We start from the raw sequence: 25,884 nt of genomic DNA, 5'->3' as shown, positions 1-25,884 counted from the left end.
AGCCTAAACCCCGCTTGACCATTATAATCCGTAAGTAGGAAGTTATTTTCAGTATTTAACCTCCTTAGTGCCACGGGAAGTTAAATACAGTAGCGTAGTTAAATTCAGAGGCGTCCTAAGATATATTGGCTTTTGCTCCTCGGGCGAAAAGTGCCGGATTTTGAGCGTAGAATGTATAGAATATGTAGAATGTTAAGATCATAAAAAAATTATAAATTTTGTTTTATCCCTCATCAAATGAATTCGAATAATGCAAACGACGAATAATTTCTCTATAGTAAAATTAATTACACTACATTGATACCTAGTATAGTAACTTCATATTGTGTTTTTCTCAAAAATGCTAAAACCATTTATAATTACTACGACTCTTTTCGCTAGTACCACTCAATTTTGGTGGCACTATTTTAAGAGAGTTAAATAAGCGGAAGTGAAAATGAAATGACGGTCGTTAGTGTCCGTTTTGAGGGAGAGGGTCGTTCCAGCCAATCCCGTTGCCTATCGCGCCATCCCAACCTATCCGGGCGCTTCACACCACATCTGCATCCGCAATAATCAATTTGTCCTCCCCCACCCCCTCCTTCCCCCCGCTCCCGCGCCGAAAACGGGGACATCTGGCGGGAAGAAAGGAGAACGAGGGAGAATCGGGCCACGGCCGCCCTTAATTCCAACCCTTAACGGGAAAACTCGTATCAGACAAAGTATAGCACGTGCAGAATGCTCAGCGAGCCATTTATTTTATGCTTTGGGTTAAAACTAATTATGGATCGAAAAGAACCGAACATTCATAACTAAGGGATTGGCTGAAATGAACCGTTTCTAAAATCAACAGTTCCCTAAAATAGTCCCAGGATATTGTACATCTCTCTACATTTGTGCGGCACATTCGGGGCGGTAGGCTATGCTCACGTAGAGGTATTTCGAATTAGAGAACTATCACTGGCATTTTAGCAAACGCGCTATGATGGCAACAGATGCAACGGTAACGATGTAACCTATTCCTTGACAGCAGGGAGATCGGGTTGTTAAGGTGGCTGGAGTGCTAGCTTCCCATCCAGGTGGTCCAAGTTCAAATCCCGGCTGTGGCAGAGATTTTTCAGAGGCTGCCCGATCTTGAGCACTATGTAGGGAGCACTTCAAGTGCCGTCCTCCGTCCGTCGGACGGGACGTGAAGCCGTGGACCCCTTGGCGCCTTACGTTAAGAGTAAGCCAATGCCTACGCCGGGTTACTCTCCACCCTTCCCGTCCTACCCTTCCCTCACGACGCAAATGACCTCAACTGTCGGTCACCTCCTCCAAATACCATATTTCTAGGCAGCAGAAGCTGCTAATTCCGAAGCAGTAGACCAGGGATCTTCAACCTTTTTTTAATGCAAGGGCAAAACCATTTCACATCGTCCGGAGGGCCACAATGCTCCACGTCACTTTACCACCGCATCGATAAAATAAAATGAATACATATACTTCGTTAAAACTTTCGTGGGTACTCGTCATGTTGAGCATCAGCATCGGTCCGGAAAAGCTTGGGGCCACTCAAAAATAGACGCGGCGACATATCCCAAAAGTTTTTATTTAGCATAAATACTTATAATATCAAAGTGCAAAAATCTGCTTTTTATAGTGACTAACGAGAGCTCGCAGAGTGTATCTCTGCTACTGTTTCTAGCTTCCTCAAAGTGCCGTTCGCGGGCGCGGTGCGATACAATATTTTCTTTAGTCTATACGGGTCGCGAGAAATTAGCCGGCGGGCCGAGGATTGAAGATCCTTGCAGTCATAGGCGGATTTAGTAGGGATGGTGGCACGGGAGCACGTGCACCAGACGCTTAAAAAATAGACAAGGTTTTTTTTAAGAGGGTTATCATTACGTTAGTTTTGTTTTGTGTATTACAGAGCCTCTATCAATTAAGACTTGAGCACAAGTCAAGAAGGCAGATTTTTTAGTCGTTGGTCATATGACTAAATTGCGCTTTGTATAAATATTGCGCTAAAAAAATATCATCGCCCAAATAGGAAAGGGACTCAAAAACTGTCGCTATTATTAATGTAACTTTCATATTAATATCTTTCATCTAAAAACGAAGAGAAAATTTCGTAAAGTAATTGTTTTGTATAGTTTTTATCTCAATTATGAGAAGATCGTTTGCCTGCCAGACCCTTGTGCCCCCCCAGAAAAGATATCCTGGATCCGCCACTGCTTGCAGTAAATCATTGAGCCTTTGCCCAAGGCCTTAGATAATAGAAAGATGTTTAGGGGTGCTGAACTGGGTAGGGGGCAAATTTCTCTGATGGCTTACGCGTAGAGAGGGTAGATTTCGACAAGGGAGGTTTTGTTCCGTGGAAGAGGTACGCGTAGCACTATATCTGCCAAGCTTTTCGGGGAGGTTAATCCCCCCGCTCGCTACGGCCTTGCCCCTCCCCTTTGTCTTCACGACCACCCCTTCGCCTTGCCCCGAGTCATCAGGAACGGCGAGCGCCCAGACGAGCCAGGAACCGATAGCGCCTACCTAGACGAATGGGAACTGTGAAAAAAGGAGGAATTTTCAAGTTTCATTATCAACTTCCCAATTCAGAACTTTCTAATATCATGAGATTGTGATTACTCTCAGATTGTAGAGGCCCCTCAAATATATCGATAAATGGTGATAACACCGTTCTCAAGCCCCTTTTGTCAATTTAGTCGTCTTCATAAATCCATATTTCGATTTGCCGCAGCCCATTCCAACACCCCAACAACATTTTCTCCAAAATTGTTGCCATTTTCAATTTAGGCCGAATGGAGTGGTGAGATGGGTTCATGATGATAGAGGGTACATTTTTAAATTCACTCCAGTGAAGATGATATTCATATGAGCCATGGTTTTTCAATTAGATAAATAATCCTAATTTTGTGAAAAATATCATCGCCATCTTAGACGCCATCTGTTTTTTGGGCCTTAAGACCCAAACTTCGGCTTTGTAGCAAGTAAAATCAGATTCATGATTTCAAATCAGTTGAAAAGTACTTGGGGCCACAATGTAATCAAGAAATGTCTACTTGGTAACACTTTTCCGATTTTACTGCGGGTCTTAACACCCAGATGAACCATCGTTCGCGGTTATTGTTCGTCTGATCTTTCGCTGTTCCCGTTCGTTGTTCAACATTCAGCAGAAAGCATTAAGAATCACAAATAATAAGCTGATTATCGTCTTTGCAATCACTTCATAGTTCGTATAACTCTAATTTGCGGGATTTATTACGCGATGCGGTCGTCCATTTCTCTATGCAATGTGTTAATGCTAAACTTAATCTTCCGGTGTATTGCCTTGTTATTGTATTGTAATCCCTGGATCATGGACATAAGAGTATTTAGGTATTTTAAACGGTAATGGCTGGTCTCTGAGAGCCCACAATTATAACTGCGACCGTATAAAATAAGGCTAATACGCATGGAAAGATAGATAAGTAGACTTTAAGACTCATTCGTCTCGTATCAGTGAAAGCTATCGGAGAATTTTGTCTAGCACTTTTATCTCCTGTAAAACGTCATTGATTGCTACTGGCTCTTGAGGGCAGCAAAAATTATTTTTAATGGTTCTTCGATTCAATTAATCGGTTAAGATTCTTAGTTTTTTTTTATTCTTCGCAATTCGATTTTTCGTTCTATAAATTCTTTGGAAAAAGATCTATTTACTCATGACTGATTGCAAGGGTAATGTGTATCACGTTCCACCAGAACGCATGATAAAACCCCATTTAACTTCAGTAAAAATAAATTGATGGAACATAATTTTTTCGCTTTTATCCTTGAATATCACAAAGATATGTGCGAAGTTTAGACAAATCCGTTTATTATCAAGAGAACGCTGCAGCTGCCGTTCAATATTCTCACACTTCTTTTGTGATTGGAACTACATCTAGAAGTTTAATTCAGACTTAAAAGTTAGATATGGAGATTAATAAGCTAATCTAGAATCTCTACGCGCGTTTCCGCCATGCCCCTCTCATTTGCCGTATCAGCGTTCGACCTCGATCCGTAATCGGTGGGAGAATTAACCTGATCTCTCAGGAATGTGCTGATGGGTGCGCTGGTTTCGGAGTGAATGCTAATTTCATCAGACATATCCGCAGAATCATTACTGCTCCGGTATTCAATCTTGGCTAGAGGAAATGATGAGAACACACTACACCTAATAGACTAGACCAACGCATAGTGGTCTGAAATCGGAAAAAGTCGGACAAAAGTTCAAAATGACTTTTTTCGAGATAAAGACTTAAAATTTAGCATAAATATGTATTGAGTTTCCACTGGCTCTTGAGGCCAGCAAAAAGATTTTGTAATGTTTCTTCGATACATTTATTCATTGATTCATTATCATTCGATTCATTTATTAGTACTTATGCTAAATTTTAAGTATCTATCTCGAAAAAAGCCATTTTGGACTTTTGTCCGGCTTTTTCCGATTTCAGACCACTGTGCGGTGACGGTGACTTGAAGATGGTAGAGGCCAAATCTGGGAACGTAAAAATCAACTCCAGACTGGGACTCGAACCCATGACCGTCTTTTCGATCCATTTTATCCTTAAAATACCTCTTTAGCACCGCATTTCAAATGCCACCACCATTGATTTCTTTGCTGTTATCATCGTCCACGCCTCGCTGCCTCAGAGAAGCATACTTCAGATATGAGTGCTGATGTTATGGTATCTCATCGTCGCGGTATATTTACCCTGATGACGGCGAACGGAGGAATGTGGAAAATAAAATAGATGGACCGAGTAAGGAGTAAGGGCTTTGAAGAGTGTGTGAAAAGAGAAGACTTCTAAGAAAACCCTAGGAATAATACGGGACTGCTTAATCGGCCACGTCGTGAGACATGTTGGTCTGATGAAAACAATCTTCGAAGACAGGTGGACAGGAAGAAGGGCAAGGGACGGACCCAAATGAATTGAATAGCGCACGGCACGGCGCGCGGTTATCATGGATGTTAAGGAGAATAAATACTTCTTCCCGTGGTTAGCAGATGGGAGAGCTGCTTCAAACCAATCTAAGGCTTGTTGACTGATGATGATGATGATGACAATGGCGAATTTGTGGCACCCCGAAACATCTGTTACCACCCACTGCTCCGCCAGGATGAAATCCCGAGAAATGTTCATTGTATCACTAGGATTCACCGACGCTTCGCTTAAATCGTGGATCGCACACAGCTATATTTCACGGTCTCCGCGGGTCGTTTCTACAATGTTTTTATAAACTCGCTTTCAAGGGCGGAACCAGGATTTTTTCTTGGGGGGGCGAAAAGGGCCTGATAGGCAAACGGTCTTCTCATATTTGAGATTAAAAGCAAAATACAACAAATACTCCAGAAAACATTCTCTTTGTTATGATATGAAAGTTATTAATATGAAATTAAATGAACACTCCGTAATACACAAAAAATGAACGTAATGATAACCAAATAAAAAATTTTGTCTATTTATTAAGCCCCTAAATATGCCTAGTTTCGCTTTGTTGTTTGTCATCTTGACCGGGTCTAATCTTTTAACCCATTTTTTTTAATCCATTTTCCACTTAGCTATCAAGCTGAAATTTTCAGGATAGCATACAACTAGATGATAATTCAATATTATAACACTTATATCATGATTGGAACTACATCTATTATTTTAATTCAGACTTTAAAGCTAAGCGTGGAGAATAGTTCATTGCATAGCCACCATAATCCGATGGCGGCGTTGCAATCGTTAAAAGGAGGGAGAATTATAAAAAATCATAGCAAAAAATTTGTTTAAATCAGGGGTTCCCAAACTGGGGGGCGCGACCCCTTGGGGGGCGTGGAGAAAGTCCAGGGGGGGCGTGGCACCCAAATGAAATAAATAAAAAAATTACAAAAATGATTTCCTCAGATCTTTGATATAAAGTCTTTCTAAGTTTTCATAATTGTTTTTGTAAAGTTTCAATAAAGTTGTAAACTTTATCAAAGAAGGTTACAGTTTTTAAAACTATAAAACACACAAGAGTTCAAGGTTCTCAAAACCGTCCCCTTCCCTTGTCCCGACTCCAAAACCGTCCCCGTCCCCGTGTTTCACCTTCCTTAAATTGAAAATGTATCTGTGTTACAATGTTAAATTTTGTATCAGTAATTATATTCGTTTTTCATGTAATACTTGTTTTAATTTTCATCATACGTGCAATTATTGAATCTTTCCATTCTGCGTTACCGCATTCAACAGTGAACAAAAAAATCTACCTACTCACCGTATCAAGTAGGCACATACTTGTATGAGTACAAGTAGGAGTTGGTATGTACGGCTCCGTGGAAATAGGGTATTGCAAAATAGAAAGCTGATATGTGTAGCGGGGGGGGGGGGCGTGGTACAAAAAAATTTGGGAACCCCTGGTTTAAATCATAGCTGTCGCGATAACAGCGTTTTTATCTAATAAAAATGTATTTTTATCTTGTAATATTACTTTCATACCCTTACGTGTACATTCGGAGCGATCTACAGCCGGCATTCACTCTTGGTTAGGCGTCGGGGATGTGTTGAGTCGTGATTTGGAGCGTGACAGAGCACGAGAGGCGACGGTGCACTCAGTCGAGAGACGACAGTCCGGCCAAAGTCACGCTTCGCTGCGCTGTGCGAGTGAATGCATTCCAAGCGTCACGGAAAGATCGTGGAGCCCGCAATTACAGCGATGTGAGTTACGTAAACTCGCTGCTGTGACTTCGTAAAATGTAACTTTCTCCTCATCACGAGAGATGGTGCTACAGTCGCCAAGGATCCTTCTATTCGCACGCCCACTTCCGAGCGCACTCAATCACGCAGTCGGTCACGAGTGGTTTTCCTCGAGGGATCCTTCGCGTGCTACGTCCGAGCTCTTCAATTCAAACCAGGCTGGTGCGTTCTAATTCATTAAGGAACCTAGTCCGAGAAAAAGAGCTATGCATAGTTTTTATGGAATAAAATGTGGAATGTAAAAAAGAAAGGGGAAATTTTTTCAACTCCAAAGACATATTCATGAAAGGATATCTAACTGCGCAAGTGTGCTACTGAATGCGAGGATTGTGGTTTTGTTACATCGGACGCTACATTTTTCCACGGGACGAAAATTCACAGACCAAGTGAAATAAAATAGATGTTCTTATAGTAATAGAGATAGTCTCTCAAAATTTGCACAGTCACTCAAAATTATAATTACGAAGTTATACATGCTCTTAATGACAAAGGCTTTAACGTGGATTTTTAGAATAATTTGACATTGTTTGCTGTAAATATATTTATGCAATCACCATGTGATTTTCTCCGCCGATTTAAGACCCCTAAATGTCATTGCTACCCCATCTCACAACCTTGGACTATTTAGCTAACCTACTTACCCTGGCTGCTCATACTACTCCACAAACAACATTATACTCTCTTCGTTACCGCCATATTCCCTGTTTTAACATGCACCAGCTTATTTTTCTCTCACTCTTTCATCAAATCCCCCACACACCATTTAATCTATTTGCTAATATCGCTAGAAGCATCCGCAGAATCATTAGTTTTCCGGTATTCCGCTCAATCATGACTGTTGCTGTATTGCGTAAATAATGGCCTAGAGAAAGGATAGGGTCACACTATAACAAAATGGACAAGAAAGACGGGGACGTGGAGATGGTGGAAGCCAGAAACGGTAGGGTAAAAATCAGCTCCAGACTCGGACTCGAACCCAGAACTTCCTTCTACCTTATGTATTTTACCTTTTTCCACCACACGATTTTGTACGCAGAAAATGGTCCTGAGTGACCGAAATCAAGATCCATCGGTGTTAAATCAAGTGTGGAATATACTATTTTTTACTATGAGGATCAACAACTTCCGCATAGTCGCGCCTGAAACACTTTCTTATACAACTAAATTGAACAACATGCATTAATTTAATGTAAATTCGTGTTGAATGAATATTAATTGCTTCTGGAAGTGTTCATTGCATTGATATACATTATATATGTAGTGTTTAAAGAGGTATTTTTAATAACATCGGACTTTCTTCTGCCTCTAAATGACTATACTTGGTAGACTTGTAAAACTTGAGGATTACTGCAGTTATGTTAGTATTGTGATAATGACCGACGAGCGACTATATAAACATATACATTTTTCCCAACTCGCATTAGTCTTAGCATTGTTTTTTGCCTATGTAATTACTTTCCATCAATGAGATTAAATTTATTCGAGAAAATTTTTAGTGTTCTCTTCTAACTATATCTCTTCGCCTGATGACCATAGTCTAGGTTTTTGGAGTTTTATTTTCTGGAAATTGCATTCGATAATACGGATTTTGTGTTCCGATTGTTAGGACAATTCTTAACTAGGCATAAAAATTATGTTGATTTATGCTATCAATGCGTATATTATGCTGACAAAGAATTATTTTGTTAAGATCCTTATTTTTTTGGGTTTACCCGTGTCACAAATATATAAAATCAACTGCCAGACATGCGGTAAAGTGTATGTGGGCGAGACGGGCAGAACCATACGGACAAGAATGAAGGAGCATGCCGCCGCCATTCGACTGGGCCACACCGAAAAATCAGCCGTCGCAGAACACGCCGCAACAGGACATGACATCGAGGCTATCAACGTAAAGTCTTGGCGAAAGAAAGACACTTCAAAACCAGAATAATAAGGGAGGCCCTTGAGATAAGAAAACACCGGGATAATTTCAACAGAGACCAAGGACAACACATCAGCACATACTGGCCTCCAATAATCGCCAAATCATTCTCGAAAGCCCCAAACCTATCCTTCCCCCACCCCGACCGTCCTGAGAATATATATTCACGTGCACGAAGAAAAAGTGTCATCGCCTTGATGAAGTCTCCAGCATCGGGGACGAAACTGTTGGAATTTCAATTTGTGACACGGGTAAACCCAAAAAATAAGGATCTTAATACCATGGACCGTGAAAGTTTTAACCAATTATTTTGTTTGTTATACTTTATGAATCATGATAGAAGTAAAACAAAGGGTCGTCATGTGACTACTTTTGCGATATTAGCATATAAATACTTTAATTAAAGTCAAATCACGTTAGATACTTGAAAGTAGCCCAATGGCCGGCTTAAGTATCTTAAAATAGTAATTAATAAAAATGGCATTAATAAATGCAAAATATAAGGATTGAGTTATCAGGATTCCGCATGACGTAATTTTCCTTTCAAAACTCGATGAATTTCAGGTAGAATGCGGGCACATTTTTTTTACATAAAATAGCGGAAAACATGTTCGATTTTTAGTGCGAAGACGCGGGTAGACTTCCTGAATGGAGTGGGGCCAAAACTTGAAATTGTTTAAGAGGGCGATAAGTTATCATGGCTGGAATTCTTTTCCAATGTAGAGATATATGTGATACTTTGCACACGAAACATTCGCAGTAATTGAGAGTTTCCGGGTTCAAAGCTCTGATGTAGCATTCAGACACCGCCAACCAAAAATCCTCGACGTGAAACGTGTCTCAGGGGGATGTGCTGATCGGAACCTTAATGGAACACGGATCGGAATTATTCACTGCGAATGATCATGTCGTCGTTGGAATGAAAATTTACTAACAAAAAACATAACGATTGCGTTAGGGCAAATTGAAATTATTCCGAAAGATCAAGTACACCACCCCCAGGAATGAACTGCCCCCTACCCTGATATTATGAAATTCTCGCCGCTGTGATTTATTTCCGGGTCGGCTCTTCCCTTACCTTCCTAATCTAGTCTTAGATGTTAATCACTGAGTCAGTGACCTGTTACCGTGAAACTATTGCGAGGTATAAACACAAAGTATCACTTTTTTGCAGGGCGTGGAGGTACGACTGATTTTATAAATTTTAGCTCTCTAGAAAATGGCTTAACCAGGAGTTAGGGTTCTGCATTTACACGCTACCCCGCAAGATGTCAAGGTGTGCGGCGGGGAGAGTCAAGACACCAGTCATTAACATAAATTTAAAAAATAAAATGAAAGAAGATGCACGTTGGAGACAATTGGTGGCGTTCTTTTCGTCGCTCTGGAAGATATCTTTTCTCGATAATTCAAGAAATGTAAGCCTAGTACGTAGCCTCCTAATATATAGTGGCTCCCAATTCTAATTAGTATACAATTTCAGTAACGCTCGGTGATAGTTCGTAGCAGTCAATCCTTTTTTCAATCCAGTTTATCGCTCAGCTTTCAGCTTTCCTTTGTATTTTGTAAAATTCACGGATTAAGTCGTTCTGTGTCGGATTTCATGTACTCGCCGCGTATTCAAGGTGCCTCTTGATGACCTCTCTATTAATTTTTCATTCGAAAACCTTCCCACGACTCGCTTGACGAAAACTAGATTCTTCAGGGCTCTGCTGCGTGTGTTTTTTATGGGTCACGCGATAGGTTAGAAGTCATCGTAACTCTTAGATGTTTTCTTCATGCGACTCTTTTATGTTAACACCCTCCGCAACACATTCTTGGGGATAATTAGGCGTCCTAAGAAAGATGTACCGCCAAGCATTTGCTCAGCTTTAGTTATATACGATATTCTGACGAATATTTCTCGGGTTCTCAGCCAGGTTAATGCTTTTATATAAGCCGACGTTTCGGTAGACGACTTATCTCCCATCCTCAAGGCTGTGTTACTTTATGGAAGTCCAATTTCAATTTTGTGTGTGAAATTGGACTTCCATAAAGTAACACAGCCTTGAGGATGGGAGATAAGTCGTCTCCCGAAACGTCGGCTTATATAAAAGCATTAATGTGGCTGAGAACCCGAGAAATATTCGTCAGAACTATTCACCAGGAAAATTAAAATCGTTTTTTATATAGGTACGATATTATTAACGAATTCGCCCCTCTCTCAACGCTCATAATAACGTATAAATTCTGCAACAGTAGGGAGCAAGTATCAAACGATTTTCTGATAGATCTCTCGCTTATTCAAAACGCTTTTCGAATGGAATAGAGTAATTCGCGGACGATAAATAAAATATTTGCTTCCGGAAATATAGAATTGGGGGTGGCCGTTTCGAGAGTAACCATTGGCCGTGAAGGACATTAGCCTTTCGCCCACTATAGCGCTGGCTTTAGCGGGATGGTCCACTTTGTCCTAGCCCACCAAGTTTAGAATATCCTATCTTCTCTTCACATGAAGACGCTTGTCCATTGTCCCGGCACAGGGCCTACCGGAGTTCATATCGGTCATAGAGATCACGGAATCGAGGAAAAAGTCAGGAAAATAAAAATCGGGGCTTAAAGTGTGGTAAATTAGTTTATGGTCGAAAAACTCCAAAGGCGCAGCATAAAGACGAAAATTGTGGGTGAATGCGTGGCTTAACTTCAAAGTCTGTATTTTTGACTGAATTTCAAAGTATATATTTTTATTCTCCAGAGCAAACAAGACTTAATCCGTAAACTTAATGCAATTCAAAGGAAATCTACAGTTTTCTTCGATTACTGCTGGGAGGTAAATCTGGAAGCTGGTATCGACTCGAAAGACATTTGATAGGCTTATTAGCTTTAGCAAATAAGAACATATATCTGTAATTTAAACGCAGAAGGTCATTTAAAAGCCTCGTTATGTTTTCAAGTCTGACAGAAACGATAAAATGAGAGAGATATTTTGCCGAAGAGAAAACATAAGAATTTGCTTTTCCCCTCTCAATAAAGGACTATAATGCTTGCATGTTGGGACTGGGTTGCCATATGTCTCCAACGTCCATCTCTTTTTCCTCTCTCTTCTTTGTCAACAGCTGTTGTCCTAACACCCCCCTTCACACACCTATTTAGGCGGCTTCCTGAGCAGCTCTTACATGTATACCTTGCTGCATTTTTACGAAATTCCTTATTTATGACTGATTTTCCGTTGATTATGAAGTCAGGGAATTTTTTATCGAATGGGAAATCAAGGAAAAATCGGAGAAATTAAAATTAGAAATTTGGCATAAATCCCGATTAATGATAAGCGCGTTTAATGTGCTCACAATTAGATACGATTATGCACATTTGGCAACGCCAAGGTCGCCAGAGGTTAAGAGGAGAAAAAAACGCAAGTGAAGATTAGCATCTGGATTAACATGAAAAGAAAAAGCAAGTGAGGATTCTTATCTGGAGTGTATATCTTTTCGGTACGGAAAATGGACATTTAGCAAAGAGGATGTGAAAAGGCTGGAGGCATATGTGATGAGGGTGAGGAAGGCACAGAGAAGGCGAAGTGTACAGAGAGGAGGGGGAACGACGAAGTGCTGGACATGGTGGGTTAGGAGATGAATTGAGAAGGTGAAGTGGACGGAGAGAAAGAAGAACAACGAAGTACTGGACATGGTGGGTGAGGAGAGTTAGCTTCTACATGAGATTCGGAGGAGATATGTTTGGATAGAGCCAAAACTGAGCGGAGAAGGGATATTAACCCATTTCTTCCCAAGGTTGCGATTTTTTCCTCCATATTTGTTTTTATTGCGTAGTTAATATTTTAAAAATAGGTGTTTCAACGCTTTTTATAATGTAATGAAATTTTCTATTGAAGTTATTTCATAACTTTTCTTTTTACAGTGATCTTTTCATTTAATGGTTAGTCGTTATTTTATGATATCTTCTAAGTTTACATATTTTGTAAAGTCTGAGGGATTCGACGATTATATCTCTTTACAAATGCATTGATGCATTTGTATTGTAGTCCACTGCAAAAAATGGGCGGATTTGTTGCAGCATTAGAGGGGAAAAAGAGAATAATATGGGAGAAAAATCAGAGAGAGGAAAGGAAAAGAATTTATAGACAGAATGAAAGGGAGTGGGCCTTACTGTGAATTGAAGTGGAAGTCTAAGTTGTGAGTCTGGGATAATCTGCAAAGGAACCAACGTAAACCCACCTTAACCCATAGAACATTTAAATAATTATGTTCCCTTCGATCCTTACTTTCTGTGCTAGACATCCCCCGGCAGAGGAACCCACCAATGGCCTCCCGACTTAAATAAATGGTATTCTCTCCGACCTGCTTAAGCCACATCCCCTCACCCGCAAAGATATTTCAAACTCAACATTATGTGATACGATCAGATATATTGTGATGAAGGATTGTTCTTATAAGGCGCGATTGCGAATGTCTTAGTTTAAATCTGCCCTATTCTTCCTGAACTCTTCAGATGATAGCTTTAGTTTTAAACGAGGATTGCGTCCCCAAAATATCGCTCAGAAAGGAGTTTTAGGTCCATTTGATATCAAAAATATCATACAGGATAATCAGCATGTCAATTATCAAAGGTAACTTGGTAAATAAAAGACATTTCTAATAAATGACGGCATAATGAAAATAGATGCGAAGTTAATCGATTCTACTGATGAGTTTCATTTTGAAGGAACGAATGTGTTCTCCCTCAACGGAAAAAAATCTGGCGTATCTCGTTTCCAGATCATCTGCCTACCTCTGCGTCGCCTCGGGAAGGTTAAGGGATGTCGTAAACGAAACGTAACGCATATGCGAAGGAAGAGAGAGCGGTGTGGTCACAAGAAAAACAGCCCAGATTGCTTTCATCCTAGGGGTTATGCCCCCAGAGAATCACAACTGTATTGAACGTTAGCTCAACTGACAGGCGCTAAGAGAAGGCAAAGGAGACCCATGCACGAAGCCAAGGAGTACCTTATATGCGGTGAACCATTCGCCTTGAGCTCGTGAGGTCATCGACTTATCTGCGAAATGGCCCCATATTTATCGTAGATAGCAAGCGAATTAGGCTGGGAGCCGCTGGAGACTCGGAGGCTGCGCGCTAGGCTTAGATTGCTTGAGCAATTTAGAATGGATATTTTTAAGAGCGACACAGAGAACATAATATTAGAGCCACACTATATTTCCAGGTCCGACAGAAGCGATGAATTAAGAGAGATGTTTTGCCGAAGGGATGAGCATTGGAATTTTTTCCCCCGAACTACAAAGGACTTAAATAAATGCTAGTTGTAATTTCCTAAGAGCACTTCCTTTTTATGTCAGAACGGCTGGTGTCCTAACACCCTCTTCCACACGCCTTTTAGGCAACTTGCGGGGTAGTATGTAGATGTAGATCTAGGATTTAGATTGTTGGTGATTCTGTCCGTAGACAGGTTTCAACCCAAGTGTTGACTCCACAGCACTCTGTGCCTCTGGGCCTAACTCTTCATCTCTGTGCAATTCCTTCCTTCTTTGATGTCCGTCAGCATTCCGTGCCTCCTCCTCCCGCTTCATCTCTGCCCTTCTGTCATTAACTTCTGTACACATTAACTCCTTAAAATACATCGTATCCAGTTCGCCTTTCTCTTTTTAATTTCTCTCAGTATACTTCTTTCTTGTCCTACACTTTTTAGTACTTCTTCATTCGTAACTTTATATTTCCATCCAAACTTCTCCATTCGCCGCCATAGCCATATTTCTAAGCTTTCCATGTACTTTTCTTCTCTATTCTTCAACCTCAACGTTTCGCATCCATACAATACGATGCTCTATATAAAGCAATATTAGGATTATTATAGGTCCCCTTATTTTACAAACTGTCGCATTCGTCAGTATAAAATAAATAGCAAATAAAATGATATATTATTCAAAAAAGTTATCTATGATTCAAGAATGCACCTCTCCCTCGGCGTTCATATGAACGTAGGTATTCTGAAATAGTAGAGATCAAGTACCTAGCGATATTCTGATATAATTCACTCATATTTAAAACGGTTTTTCGAATTAGAGTGGAGAAATTTCCGAGTGATAAATGAAATGCTTGCTTTCGGAAATAAAGATCGGGGCCAGCCGTTTCGAGAGTGATCGTCGGCCCTAAAGGACTTTGGCCTTTCGCCCACTCTGGCGCTGGTTTCAGCGGGTTGGTAGCGAGGCGCTGGATAAAGTCGCCTTCCGTCCACTTTTATGAATTTTAACGAATGCCTAATGAATATAATACTAACGGAAAGTTGGGCGATTATGAGAAAGGAGAATTGCCGGGAGGAGGCCGATGGCTGATTCTGCTACATTCGCTGACGATGATTCGTTATGAGGCCAGTCATGAGAAGGCTTGCGGAAAAGTATGGAAAACTCAGATAAATTTTAAGATAAATATATGATGTGCCTGTCAACCACCATAAAAAGAATATTTTTCAAAAAGAAGTGAGGAAATTGAGCCATTGCAGACCATTGAAAGGTAATGAGATTAGCATAAATACAACGGCCCATAACCCTATGGAGGTGTTTCGATGTATGTAACTGTACCCGTGGCTGATTCGACATTTTCCGATGGACTCAATAAAAACTAAATGCGAATCATCGTCGCCATATCGTCCATTTATTTTCAGCATGGCTTCTATTTCCCATTAATCAAATTAATGTATTTCGTACGTCATGAAAACCAGTCTTACGAGAGGTAGCGTGGGAATCGCGGAATGAATGCATGTGGACTACGTAGATAATGACCTTTATTCGAGCACTCTTCTTGCTAGACTCCTTTGTTTTGAAGGAAACGTGGTTTATACTTAGGAGGCGATTACCTTGACAACCAAGCAAGAATTCTATAGAAACGCCAACAATATGATAAACATAATCACTGGTAACGATAGCCGAACCCGGTTCGCTCGCATTGGAGGCGAGAACAGAATCCCTTGTGTAACGAAGCAGGTTTGGGACGGTTTATTAACACACAAGTTTCAAGTGCCTTTCACAACCTTGTTGTTTGGGTTTATCCATTAATTCCCGGGACTTATTCTATTTCTCCCTCAATTCCCACCAATCTCCGAAAATTCTAGAGATAGGTACCTACTCTAAACGTATGCATCATACTATAATCGAGGTAATGTACCCTAATGCATTCTATATCGTCCTAATAACGATTCTAAATCAATTGATCTATGATATCCAACGGAAAATCTTGCCAAAAACTTCTTGGAGTAATATTTTTTTAGTCTAGTGGTTATACGAGGTGATTGAATCAAAGTTCGCTCTTTCTCTTCAGGTTTACTTATGAATGTCAAATGTTACTTGACTTTTGTATTGGAGAATAAATAAGCGGATCAAGACAATATAAATCCTTTGTGGAATCGAAAGGGAAGCCTGCAGCGTTCTGCCTGCATTGGTCATATAGGATGCCCGACGTCTCACTCACTCGAAATCGCGCGTTTACTCCTTGAGTGCGATAGGGCGAGCGGAGGCGTCTTATACCCTTAAAGGGGCGAATGGTGTGGCCTAGGGTATGGCCCCTCGCCCTTTCCCAAGCGACCCCGACGGCAGCCCTCTCCCGGGCCTTCCCCACCGTCCTTTCTCGAGCGCCCCTCCTTCCTACCCCACCGTCCTTTCCCTAGCACCCTCTGCTTCCCCACCTCATAGCACCCTTCATTTCCCCTCCTGCCCCATTCCCCTAGCTCCCTGTATTTCCCCTCCTACCTCCGTCCCCACGTGCACTATCGATCCCTCCCCCGGCGCGGCGGCACTGGTATATATCGGCTGCTGGGCCCTGCCGCCCCTACTGCGCCCTAATTTCCTCTCCTCCTACAACTCACCACGCTCCCCCCCCTCCCCTATTCATTGTGGGATGAGCGTGACGAACTTAAAGGGAGCGTCGTCAAGACAAAACAACATCGCACACGCGCGTGCCGCAACACAGCTCGCCGATTGGTGGAGGCGCCGGGTCAGTTCGCGAAGGAGTGCGCGAAAGGCCGGTCACGGAACGTATTCCTGGAGGGCAGAGCTCTTGACACGAATAAAAAAGAGAAACTATAATAATTATTATATCACTTGTCCGCGCATTGCTATACGCGAAGAGTTAGCTTGGAGACTGCACGACGTTAATCGGAACGACTCATGATGTAATCATACTTTTGTGGCCTAATCCATTCAAATGTTTGCCTTTTCATCGATTTCAGAGTTTGCTTTTCCCTCCATGCAAAAGGATAACATCATTGCTTATTTTTAGAAGAGTAAGAAAGGGATTAAGATTAAGACTATGTAGCATCCTCAGAGAATTTATCTTCGGATGTAGCGGTAAAATCAATTTTAATGGTGGTGACATCAATAGCCAGATAGGATTGGGAAAGACGACGAGGGCCTTTAGAAGTGGCGATTAGGAAGCAGCAGGGCCCTCAGCGGGCGTATTGCCAAGGGTGACGCGGATGTAATGAATCAATTGCAACTGGCCTTACGGTGGCCAAACGACCTTTCATAATGTATGCGACATAGCGAGTTACCCTCCTGTCGTCAACGTCACATTTCTTTGCGTCGTTTGATTTCACGTTAAATTAGGCTTTCGTCGCTATTCTCACTTTTAACTCATTTTAATATGTAAACTAAAAGTATGAAATTCACCACTGATTTCCTGTACCGTATTTGCATACATAAAATAAGGATCTATGAATGTTTCCACGACTTTATGTATGGGTACTTCCATCAAAATATCAACTTTTTCTCTCAAATTGAAATTTAAGCTGGAAATATTTTATCTTGATAAATCGAGAGCTAAATGATTGGATTTAATGAAGTCGGTGTTTGAAATATTATTCAGAGTCTTATTAAAAGTTTTCAAATTATGCTTCGATTCACACAGTTATGAAGATGTTTGAAATCCTTACACCTCGAAGGTTGACCCGACAGTAATTCCGTCACGTGTTAATATTGGGCATATTTTCAAGGTATTTCGACAGTTAATTTTATTTCTGTATATGAGCATCACCTTCATAAATGTTTTTTGATCATTCCCAGTTTTGACTCCCTACTTTTTTCTTAACCAAAATTCCAAAATATTCTCTAAATTCTAGAAATGCTTCACGTTGAGTTCGATATTTTTCTTTTGTTTGGCTGATTATCATATTTCAAATAAAGATGTGCTCAAACGGATCATAGCACGGTTTTATCACAAAGGTTTAGTTTCTCATGAATGTTTGAGAATTTTCCCCCATGTTATACCAATTTATTGCTATTATCAACGAGACGATAAAATTCATAGGGTGACGAGAGGCCTAGCATAGTTCGAAGGTGAGATGACGTTTTTTTAAGAAGGGGCATTTTTTATCGTTTTCCTCTACCTGTCGTTTACATTGGGATGAAGGATCGTTTGGCCTTTTGATTTTACAGATTTTGCACGAGGCGAATCGTCTCGATGTGGTTATGGTTGCGTTTCTGTAAAATGTAGAGAATTTGTCCCATCAAAGTGCACAGCAATGCTTGAAAATACGAGAGCCCTTGTTCAAGCGCGTTCCAGTCCCGAGTTTCGGATACGGGGAGAGCCTGCCAGAGTGCTGTTGTGGGAGGGGAAGGGAGTGAGTTTTGGGTAAGTGGAGGGAAAGGACACCATCGGACGTGGCCCCTCAGTCACAGGCAGAAGCTCTCAAGGGTGGCTGCGGCGTACGGTGACGCAGGGCCACTAGAGTGCCGGTCAAAATTAGTGAAATCGAGGAAACACTATGAATATTTTGTTATCGTAAGAGTGGAGAGAATGAGATACTAAGGTTTTTTAATAGAAAATAATGAATTAGACTCAATATTACAAATAACTTTGGAAGAAATTTACCGGAGATAAAATTAAAGCGTTCGTAAAGAATGCATTTCATTAAGGAGAAAAAAGCTCTTGATTTTTCTTAAACCGTCTAGGAATTACGCTAAAAATTGAGCCATAAAATTTAATTAGTTACAAAACCGTGTAATATTGTAGCATCTATTTTTAGGTAATGGAATGATAGTGGACCTTCAAATTCGCCTATAAGTTTTGAATGTGTTAAGCTAATTTAATTCCGAGTAAACTTCAGTTGAATTCCCACACGCATTCACGTTAAGGTAAAAAATGAAGGGATAGAAATTAAGCATTTGATTTTACTTAGCTCATATTTTCATTCCTTTATCACCGAATACAGCACCATTGGCCTTTAACATCAGGATTTTTAACTTTAAAATTATAATCTCACGAACATCCTTGCCGTGGATAGTGGCAGTCTACTCAGGTGGGACTCGAACCCACGACCTCTTGTGCGGCAGGCGAGGACATTAACCCGCCGGCCTCAGTGGCTGGCGGATACATTTCAATTACCAGATTTAGGAGCGGTATTTAATTTTTCGCGCGCATGGACACGCTACTGAAGTTCTCCCACACTTTATCAGATTATATAACTGCTCTATGCGTACTTTCTCAGAACGCGCGCATGGACACGCTACTGAAGTTCTCCCACACTTTATCAGATTATATAACTGCTATATGCGTACTTTCTCAGAACGCTCCGAGAAAAGTTATTTCGAATGTGTTTAAATAAATTTCTAAGATATAACATGATGATTCAAAACTGACCAGAGGTAACGCTTGTTTTCGTGCTAGTTAAACCATGCTCCGCACTAATGTTTTCTATGAATTATGAATCGCTGACCTATGGGTGCTGTATTCTCATGCTAAGTACTCCGTACGTTTAAAGCATTGCTAATTTTTTCTGTAAACGTGTCAGGGCTCCTACTCTATCGTATATAAGCCGTGAATTTCGTGTACCGTGAAAAAACCTGAAAAGAGCCGTGAATTTCGTCACGAAACCTTAAAAACCTATCAAACTTGATTGTAGAATTGTGATTGACAGATCAAAAGAAACATCGATGTATGATCTTAGGTTTCCCAGCGTATCAGTTGCTGAAAAGTTTCTCGGGTTTTCCACCGGTTGATGTCATCCATGTCTCCCGACGTTTCGATCAGCGACTTGCTGATCATCCTCGGGGGATCTTCCAAATAATTTCGAAGAACGGCATTCGGAAGATCCCCTGAGGATTATCAGCAAGTCGCTGATCGAAACGTCGGGAGGCATGGACGATATCAACCGGTGGAAAACCCAAGAAACTTTTCAGTAAAAATCGCTATGTCGATCATGTCAGCCACCCGCAGGCAGTGTCCACGCATTTATCTGCAAAGATCTGTACTCGAAGCGCAATTATTGGTCCGTGTGCCATGACGACACACAGACCTTAAGACTGTGACTGGAAGACCGGTAATCAAAGTGTTCATTAACCCAGGCGAAAAATCAGACCCTTCTCATCCACCCTCCATTTTCCCACCCACAACCTTTAGCCGGCCCTAAATTTTGCTAACGATAGGCGACGTCATAAGATCACTTTCATTGTTGCGTTTGCATTCCCGGAGTTTATCGCGTTTGTTAAATTTTTAGTTGAAGTGGGACCGGTGACGTGATCATTATTTCTTCCTAAAATGGCTGATCAACAGACCATGAAAACCTGGAAAAACAGTGAATTTTATAATTAAGTTAGAGTGGGAACCGTATGTGTTTAGATACATTAGAGGTCTGTGGCTCTACCTAAATTATTTTTGCAATCTGAATTAATATCAATTTGTTTCGCTTTTCACTTCGTATTGCATATCCCTAGAATCCAAGGGGTAAAGAACATTTTTGATAATTTTGGGGATAAGTGCAGATAATGGCTGGTGGGGTACTCAATATTGTAGTCATATTGGGATACAGCAGAATCACAGAGAAGTACACATGTATAGATTGTGATTCTTGGGGTTTTTCTTGTGATATAGTGATTCTCAGCGATTCAATTGTATCCCTTTACCTCAACAATATTGTGTGCCCCACCAACCATTATTTACACTTATTTCCAACATTATAAAAATTACTCTTCTACCCCTTGGCTTCCTGGGTCCTCATATTTTAGATCATTTTGCGGCGATGTATCAACCTTTTTATCTCATAATCTCTCTCATAAGCATTTACCTACACGCCCGACGAAGTCAGGGCCATAAAAAAGTAAGTGAGGAAAAATACTAAATTGGTTCTCTATTGGATGTAAGGAAATAAAAATTTGTAAGGTTCACTGTTATTTAATTATGGTGCCCATAATTAACTAACAGTGAACCTTACAAAGTTTTATTTCCTTACATCCAATATGGAGAGGTTTCACAAAGTAAAGCCTGAAGTTATTAGTTATATTTTGGTTCTCTATTTATTAAACTGAATTTCCACAACTTAAACTTGTCTACTTTTTATCTAATATTCTTTTTATCAGAATTAATAATGTGGAGAATCAAAACTTACATTATAATAATATTTTTGGAAGAAGCAGCACTCAGCCCACGGGTTTATGTCCTTCACAGTTAACATGAGGCAAATGTTTCGTGCCGCGAGTAAATACAATGTGAATGATGCCGTCGTTACTTGTCCGCTTGTTGCCCAAGTAGGGCGTGTACCCTCATTCGAAATCGAACGGCGGACCATCCACGCCGCTGCCTCTTTCCTGATTTCGGGACCTTGGTTCTGATTCTAACCCTCACGTCGTATCCTTGGCAAGTCGGCTGTTCGTTCTTGATTATAGTTTCTTCATTGTAATCTTCCTAACGTTAGCATCAACTGTACCTATTTTCGAATGTTAGACAAATATATCGTACAGGCCAATAATTTTATTTTAACAGCTCGCAACACGTGTTTCGAATGCTTCGGATGCCTGATAATGATGGTTGTATAGCAATATGTGTTTTGATCTGTTGAAATCAAATGAATGCGCTGTGCGATATCTTTATTTATGTTTTGAAATGTTGTTCCTTGGCATCTCTCCGCAAAAATTTGGCTTTTTTGTACGCATCCTCGGTTACCTTACTGGGAACATTGCTTAATGAAAGAGAATTTCTGCTATTACTTCAGGGTTCATACCCTTTCCCTTCGATGAAATCGGTCTTTTTCGGCGACGACTTACTCGCTACAACGTGTACGATCGTCTTGCAATGTTCGGGGTAAATTAAGTAGACCCTAGTCGACACTGTACATGAACAGTCCCACTGTACATGTACAGTACCTTTCGTCGTCGATTGGTAATACAAAGTCAAATTTTTTGGATATCTTTTAGGATCCGAACTATAATCACGATCCACTGCGAATAAAATAAGAAAATTGTATTTGCTTGCGATTGGTATAACATCATTGTAATTTCTTTTTTGAGACCTAAAATATTATTTCCAACCACTCTATTTTTCAACTTAGCGTATAAAGTAGGTAGGTGTTAATTTACCCTTGTTTTTACTTATTGTACTCAATTCATTATTTTTCCTGAAAACAGTTGTTTTAGTGAAAAGATAACAGATGCAACATGAACCACTGGTCAACACTAGCATTTCCCACAATGTTATAAATATCTTGAAACTATTTACTCCAAGGAGTCTCCATGATTTCATATTAGATAAATATCTATCTTGTTCATGCTTTCTAGCAAGCTATTGTTTTGATCACATTCTTCGGTTGTTAGGTATGTAAAGACGGATTCTGTATCTATCACGTCATCACGGAAGCATCTCATACTGTACCTACTTCGCTCAATTTTTGTAATAGCCCACACAGTTACAAACTCAAAATGTATGGAAAATATTTTCCCCGCCAAGGTAGAGTGCAGAGTGAAATAGGCCGTGCCCAAGAACAAAGCGAGACGGCAAAATTCAAGATCTTTAGCAAGCTATAAATCGAAAATCGGTCGACTAGAATCGATTTCGATTGAATTTTCAAAACAAAAAGTCGACTCCGATTAAAACGAAAATCGGAGGGAGCTAATCAATCTTCGATGATAATCGAAGACAAATCCTCAAAAATTTCAAATCCTTACATGGACTTGTGATCAATCATTCATGTCAGTCAAGTCATGATCAGTCATGCATTTATCAATTGCCCTTTCGTTTTTCGGGTTTTCATCGCGTTTACTTACTAAGAAACGCGGAGAGAACCCGAAGGCATCCTAAGGACGACCTTGGGTACGTAAAATTTCGAGAACGGATGGACAACCCAACGGTACCTACCCTATTATAACACCATCTGGCGGTCAATAGATGATCTATTGCCATTCTTTGGTGAGGGTGGGGTTGGGTTGATCTTTTTTATATTGATTACTTAGAAAAGGATGATATGTTCAGCCTTTTCCAAAGTTATGGCATTTTTTTCATTATTCTTTGGTCACCAATATATGGGGTAGGTAGATGTTAGAGGTGGGTAGGTGTGTGTGCTTTTAAAAAATTAAACAGTCAAAAAATGTGAAAATTACAGCTTTTTTGAAGCTCTTTTCTTCAGATATACATTTTTCGGCTGCCACTACTAATAGTGGGCACATTTATGCTTATATTATTCAATTGCTCTTACTTCCCGCCAAGACATTTAAACTACGCCATATTCAAGTAGTCCATGCTACCTCCGCTGATGGCGTTGCAGTAGGTCGCTTTGTGGGAGGTTCCATAGCTTCATTCGGAACAATTCCAGACACACGCATATACTCCACAAATGTAGTACATAGTGCGTGCGTGTTTTGCAGACGCTAGTAGTCGCTTTCTCTCCACCTTACTCACGTGACTGTGGTGCGAGCACGTGGTGGGGCGAAAAAAGGGTTCTCTTGTGTGAGTTCTTGCGTGTGTTTGCGGGCGATGGCCATCATGCATGCATGTATATATATGTATATCGATCGAGGGGTGGGTTTTTCTGTCCGTCTGTGTCAAGGCCGCTCTCGTCAGGGCCGGATTGATCGCATTCCGGGACACCTCGATCTCCTTCCCTCTTCTCCGCTCACAGCCCTCCCGCAAATGGATGGGTTCTCGGAGCCTAGCCACGGCGTCAAAGGCCTCTCGTGCTTCCGTCTTTCAGCAGCCGCACTATCGAGGAATGCGCTCGAAAAGTTGGAGCTACCTGACAGAGGTTAAAGGGTCGGATGGGGCAAGAGAAGCAACGAGGCAGAGATACGCGACGTGCGTATCTTCATGTCGCGTGCACGCGCCAACCTCCTGCGCTCTAGCCCGTCGTGCTTGGTCCGTCGGTGGACGTAGCAGGACGACCGATCGCCACTTCTGCGGGGGAGGTGGAGCAGAGCATTTGACTCTGAAGGTCGCCCCCACCTTGCAATCCTCTGCTCGGCCATTCCCGACACCTCTTCCTAGTCGGGTCGCAAACCAGAGGGCTCTAGACGGGGCGCCCCTCCCCTCCCGCGGCTACTTTGTGAAACACGGAGTAGTTCGCCTCGCAGTCGACGAGACCTCTGGCGACTACTTTTGGAGGCAGAAAATGGCGCGCCCGATTCCCAAAACCAGGAAATCGTGTATTTTGCGAATAATTTATCAGGAAGCACAAAATCCCCATAATTCTCATGATGGGAGAACCACACGACAGTCGATTTTTCCACCAAAGAATCGATCTAATTGAGATTTTTGCTTTCATCGACAGCTTCTGCTTTCGGTTTGGATTAAAAGCGGGTAGATATCGCTGTAGAGAGCCTCGAGTCGTCGCTGGAGGATGGATTGCCAGTGGTCGAATGCGCCTACTTGTAGAATGGCTAATCTTGATTAGCCAAGTTCATCTTGCGTCTGCGCCTTACTTGCTGCATGCTTCTTAGTTTACGCTGGGCTGGCCGGCCAGTCACACTCGAAGAGTGTGCAGAATGTTCATGAATACCGGTTTCCAAGCACCCAGGTTGTGCTTCTTCACAATATTGCTTCAGAGTTCCCATCTGGGAGCATGAATAAGCAAATATGAGCTTCAGTATTCATACATATCATCCAGACGCATTTGAATACCCAGAGGAATAAATGCAAGAATAGCCCGGCTGGTAAATTAATTCCTCTTGACCTGAAATGGATACTTCATGAGGCGAATCAGAGCAACTGATTCCCTTGACAAATACAAGTTTGGTCTCTGGCAGTGAGAGACTGCAAAATAAGACTATTCTTGTATTATCAACCTCATTTGGCCAACTACGCACTGTTCACAGAAAATGGCATGGTTGAATTGACATTAAGGAAACTTAGGTATTACATTCAGATTTCAAGTTCCCAAGATAGCACATATCGCGTGCACTTAGTCAAAATAGAGCAACGATTTTCTTGCAGACTTTCTTCTTGTATTTGTTGAGGTAATAGTGTGCCCACTTTGGCCTTCATTAGGCTACTATAGATTTGAAGTAATTGTTACTTCAAGCTACATATTTGACTTCACCTGATACCTTTACAAGAACATCCTCCATGACATATACATGAGGGTCGTTGTACCTCCTACCCAAGAAATGTTCTGCCATGCATTTGCTTGGGTTTTGTTCTAGTCCTCACTCTGGATCCAAGTATGAATGCTGTAAAAGGCTGATGAGAGGGTTTCAAAGTCTGAGTTATCACTAATTTCAGGCATGATGATGGCATCGTCAGCAAATTAATAGAGGCACTGGTGAGGCCTCTGCGTACAGAGGGCATATATAAATTAACTAATTTTACAGCTAATTTCTTGTGAGACACCGGATGTTACTGTATGTACATCCCAGCTGATTCTATCAAGAACTACCCTCTGTCTATGATCACTCTCAAAGTCACGCATCAAATTAACTATTTTATCATTTAACCTGTATGACAGTAATTTGCATTAAATTTTTTTGTGAGGTACTGTTCCAATCAGTAGCAGATACAGAAAAAACTCAAGGTGGGAGGCACTGGAAAGATATCTTTAGCTGCCTTTACTTTTACCAATATAAACAAATAATAAAGTCAGATGCAAAGTTTAAAAAAGTTTTATCAAAACTGATTATACACATATACAAGACAATGTCATCTTATGGTGTAAAAAAGTTTTAATTGTGGTTCTGCAATGTTCTGCTGTGGGGATGGCCCCCAGAAGGGGGCTCTTGTTTCGGGGATACATATAGGGGGTGGCCCCACAAGGGGGCGTTTGCCCCCTATACGTAGCCACCACTGGTTCCAATGCTTTCTCCAAATCGAAAAATCAGGCATCAACTTGTTTTTCGATTCATCTGATTTGAGAATATGGTAAAGATAGAATAGTTGGTTAATATTTAATAGTATATCTCGATATTTTAGAATGGAAGAGAGGAATTCACAAATGGTGTTCCTCATCATTTTGATGAAGTAAAGGTTGGGGACCGGTCAGGGTAAAAGATGGTTGGTGGAAAAATTATGGCT

The 25,884-nt window shown here is 41.0% G+C and overlaps 1 protein-coding gene across 3 annotated transcripts in view; it reads left to right on the top strand.

Annotated features, from left to right (window-relative positions):
- Positions 1-25,884, top strand: part of LOC124169758 (sodium/potassium/calcium exchanger Nckx30C-like) — a 262,408-nt gene that overhangs the window by 214,131 nt on the left and 22,393 nt on the right. The gene's annotated exons all lie outside the window — the stretch shown is intronic.

This window comes from Ischnura elegans, chromosome 12, assembly GCF_921293095.1.
Source record: "Ischnura elegans chromosome 12, ioIscEleg1.1, whole genome shotgun sequence".
Classification (NCBI taxonomy): Eukaryota; Metazoa; Arthropoda; class Insecta; order Odonata; family Coenagrionidae; genus Ischnura; species Ischnura elegans.
The sequence above is the reverse complement of the archived record's forward strand: the minus strand, read 5'-3'. Positions and strand labels throughout refer to the sequence as shown.